General features: G+C 35.7%; 1 protein-coding gene across 1 annotated transcript in view; it reads left to right on the plus strand.

Moving 5' to 3' along the window:
- DLG2 (discs large MAGUK scaffold protein 2) overlaps nt 1–6,000 on the plus strand; it is a 597,632-nt gene that overhangs the window by 214,316 nt on the left and 377,316 nt on the right. The window lies entirely within an intron of this gene.

Below are 6,000 nucleotides of genomic sequence, written 5' to 3' on the forward strand. Positions count from 1 at the left end.
AGCTCAGTTAGGCAAAAGCTTTCACCTAGAAATTTTTATATCCAATATGACATTAGGAGGCTAAAACCTAAGATACTACCTGCTTTGATCATTTCATAGTAGAAAGTAAATTAGTTTAACTTTTAGTGTTTGAGCATCATCACTCCATAACAATTATTTTTTCAGTTTATCTTTCTGAGTAACACTGATTGTAGGGTCAAGTCAGATTTTTCAAATATCTCATATTGTAAAGTTGTTTTAACTCATATAAAGTACTGTAAGCCTTATATAACAAATATATCAGATATCTTAAATTTGATGATGATACATTTTTTTAAAAAAGATAATGTGAACTGGATTTTTTTTTCTTCTTGCTTCAAATGTTTCTAAATCCACACTCAGAGTAGTCCCTGAAGGTGGCATTGCTAAAGCCAGTTAAAATCTGTTATTTTCTGAAGATACCTACTCTGCTGCAAACATGGGGACATTTCTGAAGGAAAGCGGAGATTAGATCAGAGACCTAAACACTAAATGAATGTTTACGGCCCATTCCCTTCCCAAATACCATGATCAGGAGCTAAGGCAGTATTGCTAAATACAGCTTTTAGATCTGTCTGAGACAGAGCCTTGATCTAAGTCACTTTGCATGAAGTGCTTTGGTGGGTCAGTTGAGAGGTGYTAATGGGGCCTCCATGAGAACTTTACTTCATGAGGATGACCTTAATCATCCTGGAACAAGACAGATGGGCCCTCCTTGTCTAGAGGCAGGAAGGTTATCCCCTCAAAATTTAATAACACTTAGCTGAATGATATCTTCACTGAAATTTCAGGTTTATCATAATTATCTCCCATTCTCTATAGATCTTTTGCCATTGACATTTCTGTGTCCTTCACCAAATCAGATATTGGGCAAGTTTCTGTTATTAATTCAAACATAAAAGCACCTACTATAGAGTAGTTGAAGTTTTACCCATAGTGATACTATGATACCTTGAACACAGCACTTCCTTTGGCAACTTGCTTGGAGAAACATTGGGTTTTCTCTAGATCCACCTTTACTTTTGGGTAAAAAACATCACAACTAATACATTCTTTTAAATAAGAAGTTATTCCTATACATTAAGTAAAAGTAAATAGAGTACCAAAACCAATACATTTTTTTTTATTTTTCTCTTTTTTTTTTTTTGACAGACACTATTTACTTTTAAATTAACTTAAAATGGCTTTATATGAGGTTGCTTTATGTATGTACAGAGAAGCCTTGAGTCTTTCTTGAAGCATTTTTCTTGTAGTCTTGCAGCTGCAACCTGCAAGCAAAGCTACTCTTGACTTCTGTTTTATGCCTCTAAGTGGAGGTAGGGCTGTTTGCTGAGAAGCCATTCTTTAGATGTTTGAAGAGACTTCCTGTCTTTTTACTTTCTATTTAATAAAAAGCAAATGACTTCTTTCCCCTCTTCATCTCACAATTTGTGTTTCTTCGGTAAATRTGATGAAGGTTCTGCATGTTCTGTGATCCTGAGGCTTGCAGCATGACAGAGAATGGGTGTTTTGACATCTGAGCTATCGTTTAGTCTTTCCTTCCATCAAGGTCTATGTATACCTTCGTATAATTGTGAAAGGAAACTCCTGAAAATATGAAATTAATTTAAATTACTTCAGCATTGCCTTCTTAAGGCCTCAAACAGTCTGAAGCAATATATCTGAGGGATGCCTAGAGCCTCCTTCATTTAGGAATATTGGGGCTGACTCATCTTGTGTCATAAAAAATAAAAAAGATACTTTTAAAGTAAAATGAGACTGCAACTGAATATTGCAGAGAGTGCTTTAGAAATTAAGGCTGACTGTTTTGGAAGATGAGCCTTTAACTTGGACTTACAGTTCCCAGAGTCAGGTTTTCCCAAAACATGGTAATAAGTCGCTGACAACTGATTTTACCTTTTAAATGCTAATACATATACTGTTGTATTACTCTAAATCTCATCASCATTTTATTTGATGTTTTTTAAAATGTACGTAATGATGGTCATGGTTTCCAAATTAAAATGACCCAAATTAAAATTTTAACTAGAAATAAGTATGGGTGGATAGGTTCAAATTGATCACATATTTGTTTTAATGTGTCCCAGTTAAGAAGTAATGTTCTGTGCTTGTTATTTGCATAATGTCTCTGTTGCCATATACCAAGCAGTTTCATGGTCTGGTGCATTGCATAGCAGGAGCAATTAAAACCGGGAACGGTGCTCCAAAAAGAAGGAAATTCAATAGAATATGGATAGTCCATAAAACTATAAATACTTTGACTAAAATCAGTCAACCAGGATAACGCTAGCACTCAGGGCAGAAGGAAAGATCATCTCGACTGAGCAGTATGAGTCATATAGTACATTTGTAGAGAAATGGTATCAGAGTAGATGCTCATGAACTAAACAGTGTGGCTTTTTGTTCTTTTTTTTTTCCTCTCGGTTCAAGTGCTTTCACTGTATGTGTCTTTTAAGTTATTATTCTGGTGGCAAAGGAACCAATTGCCTGGCTGCTTGCAGACGAATAATCTTGTACAAATTTGCAGAAGTCTGTTGGGCTCAAGCTCTTTAGAAAGATAAAAAAATCTTATTTCCTTTTTTTTTTCCCCACCAAAGTTATGAGGTTTTGTCCCAGCTATACCAATCTGTCACTGCAGCTGTCAATGTGGTGCCTTCTCTTCAGCGCTCTGGCATGGTCCAGTTTATGGTCCAGCTGCATGCACAACTCCCACTCAAGGAGAGGAAAAAGGCTGGTGTAAGGAGCAGATCAAGAGGAGATGGACTGTGTCAATAGAAGATTGTCAATAGAAACACAATATGAGGATTGAATATATGGATTATGCAGGTATGGATTATGTATGGATTAGGGTAAAAARTGCCCTGGAAATGGGGAAAAGAGAAAAAAATCAATTCATTCTGCTTGTTTTGGAGATTGGTCTGGATTTGTTTTGCTGCTGCAGAATTGTGAATACACTCTCTTGGGCCTCTGCCCTTCTTTAAAATCTAATTATAGAGTCTGGCAGCTCTCTATTCTACCTGTTTTATGGGAGAGCTGTCTCTTTCATGAACTACTTATTACTGATTTGAATTCATCCTGCAACGAAGGCAATTAGATACTTAAGCTTTTAGAACTCCCTCTTTACAGATAGATTATTTAGTACAGATAGATTATTTAGTACTTAGTACCATTTTGTTTGTTTGTTTGTTTTTCTGACAGAGGAAAGCCAGGTTAATAGCAATTAAATGTCTTTGTAAAGATCACAAAGCAGGTAGAACTACAAATAGAGCCCCTATGCTCGTCTTCAAGAAACCTCTTTCTTCTTCTCGCCTAATTTCAAATTTATGTAGATGCGTAGATACACAGTGTGGGAAGTGCTGTCCCAAAAACACAGTAGGCAGAGGTTTTAGAATTTGTTTTTGTGCTTGTTAATTTATACAAAACTGGAAGTGTTCTTGATGAGCTGATGAAGACTGTGATGGAATTTTCAGTATTTTCYGCAAGATCTGTGGGTATCTGTTTTAGGAAATTGTTGTATCCAAGAATGAGGTTTAAATCAGAAAAGATATAGCTGCGTCATCCCAGAATATAAAATCCTTCTGGCTTTGTGTTGCTACTGATCTTCTCTTGACCTATCCCTTTAGTACCTCTACAATGATTACAGGATTATTTTGATGTTATTGTGCGCTTCATGGTTTGCACTATATTTAGAGCTCTCTGTAGTGGTTGCAAACTCTTTCTTTTCAACTCTGCAGGAGAAAATCCTACCACTTTTTGTTAAAGCACAAGTTACAAACATGGTATCACTAACAAAATCAGCTTAATTTCTTGCACTTTTGCTAAATGAAATGTGCTACCTCAGGAGATCAATATTTCTCAAATTGCTGCATGTTGAACTGAAACGAAATATTTATGTTAAATTAATTTCCCTGTCCCTCCCAGAAAAACACGCCACATACAAAGACATGTGCACATGCACAGCCTTGTAGATACACAAACACATGCAAGTAAAAAGAGGAAAACAGAAATGGAAAACACAAAGATAGTATTAGCTGTGAATGAATGATTACAGTTACTATCTSCATCTGAAATTGTTACTTGTATGGTGAACTTTCTCATGTCTCTTTGATCAGAATCTTGGAAATCAAAAACCACCAGTCTGATAACTTATTTTTAACTATTCTAACCAGCAATAGAGTAATCCTTGTGATAAGATGAATATGGAAGGGTATTCTTTATAGCAAGCGAGTCATATAGAGGTCCTCCAAGAAGGGTAAGAGGGAAATATGCTATGTGTGGGTCTGTGTGTGTGTGAGCAACAGCTCTAATGTGCAGACTTTCACTCTTAAATGGATTATGGGGAGCCAAGGGGTCAGGATCAGATAGAAAGCCAACAAACAAAACATCTTGGTGAATGCCTCCTAGAAGCCTTGTATTAAGCCTTGTATTAAGCCTTCTGTATTAAGAAACATTAATTCTCCTGTGCTCATTACTCATGTGACTGCATCTGGAGTATTTTACCTAATTTTAGGTTCTCCAATACACGAAATAGATTTACTGGAGGATTATCAAGCTGGTAGAAGGTTCTTGTGCCTGCAGAGTACAACAGAAAACTGACAAAGTTTGATTTGTTCAGTCTAGAGAGGAAGAGGCTGTGAGAAGATTCTAGTTGCCATTCATAAGTTAAAGTTAATACATAAGTTAAAAAAAGAAGCCAAACATCTCCTCTTGGAGATGCACAGCAAAAGGGCAAGAAGCAACAAAAACCAGTTAACATTAAGGGACATGTTGATTATATACAAGGAAAAATTATTTACAGTGAGGATGGTTAAGCACTGAAACAGGGACCTACAGAGACTGTGAAATCTATGTCTTTGGTGTTGTACAAAACCAGATAGAGCAAGTGTCCAAAATCCTGGGAAATTCCTGAAGTTCTTTAGGTATTTGGAGGCAACATCACAGCTAGATTTATATGAGAAATGTGTATATATATATATATATATATATATATTTAAATTTTCCATGTAAATAGTTGTACTGGAGAAGGAAATCTTGAATTCCTCAAATAAGTCGGAACAAGTTCTTAGCATAACACTGGTCTCAAGGTCTAAAACTTTCCTTTTTCTCCTACGATGATCATCCATAGTACCCCTGAACCAGTAATAGGGGTGAGCAGGTTCTGCTTTTGCTCCTAAGAAGGAATAAAGAAGTAACTGAGCTTTCCTCATCCCCTGAATATTATTGTTTTATGGTGTCCCCATGATTACTATTTTTTGGTTCAGAAATCAGCCACATCAGAGCCTGGCTTTGAGTTACTCAGCCCTGGCAGGAGAGGGGAAAGAACTTAGGGCATTTCMAGGTGCCTCAAAGTTGGGAATGGTTTTCATCAGTAAGTTAAAGATTTGGCAAAGTGGCTTTGCAAATTCATAAATATTTATTAACCAGGTCTATATTTCAAATTAAACATCACCTGAGTTATGCCTGAATGATGCAGGTTAGCTACGATATAGATGAGTGGTATCTGTATGCATGCAAAAATGGTATTTATACTTTATATATAAGTAGTCAAAGCATATAAAATACTGTATTTTGACCTCTGCAAAGGACAAAAGATATTGTCTTTGACCTCTACAAAGATCAACTGATAGTCTTTGTTTTGTCCAAACCCCRAAAGTGAATTTGTAATATAGAGGAAATTGAACCTTTTATCCTCAAAATCCCCCGACCTTAAGGTCAGTATTTCATGCATTTTACAGTTTTACTCAAGGTTAAACAAATTAATATACTTGGTTTGTGATCCAAGCCTAAGGTAAAAGAAAAAACACAAGCTGTGGATTGAAGGTTTTTAATGGTTTCTTCTATCCTGAAACTGACTGAACAATATCTGAAATGTCAGTTCAATGGAAAACTAGACCATTATGCTTTTAACATATCATTAGAAGCATTTCAATATTAAATTTCTCTCTCTCTCTCTTTTTTTTTTTTTTTTTTTTTTTTTTTTTT

This window comes from Nothoprocta perdicaria, unplaced genomic scaffold (assembly GCF_003342845.1).
Source record: "Nothoprocta perdicaria isolate Ctin4 unplaced genomic scaffold, notPer1 scaffold_152, whole genome shotgun sequence".
In the NCBI taxonomy this organism is placed as follows: domain Eukaryota; kingdom Metazoa; phylum Chordata; class Aves; order Tinamiformes; family Tinamidae; genus Nothoprocta; species Nothoprocta perdicaria.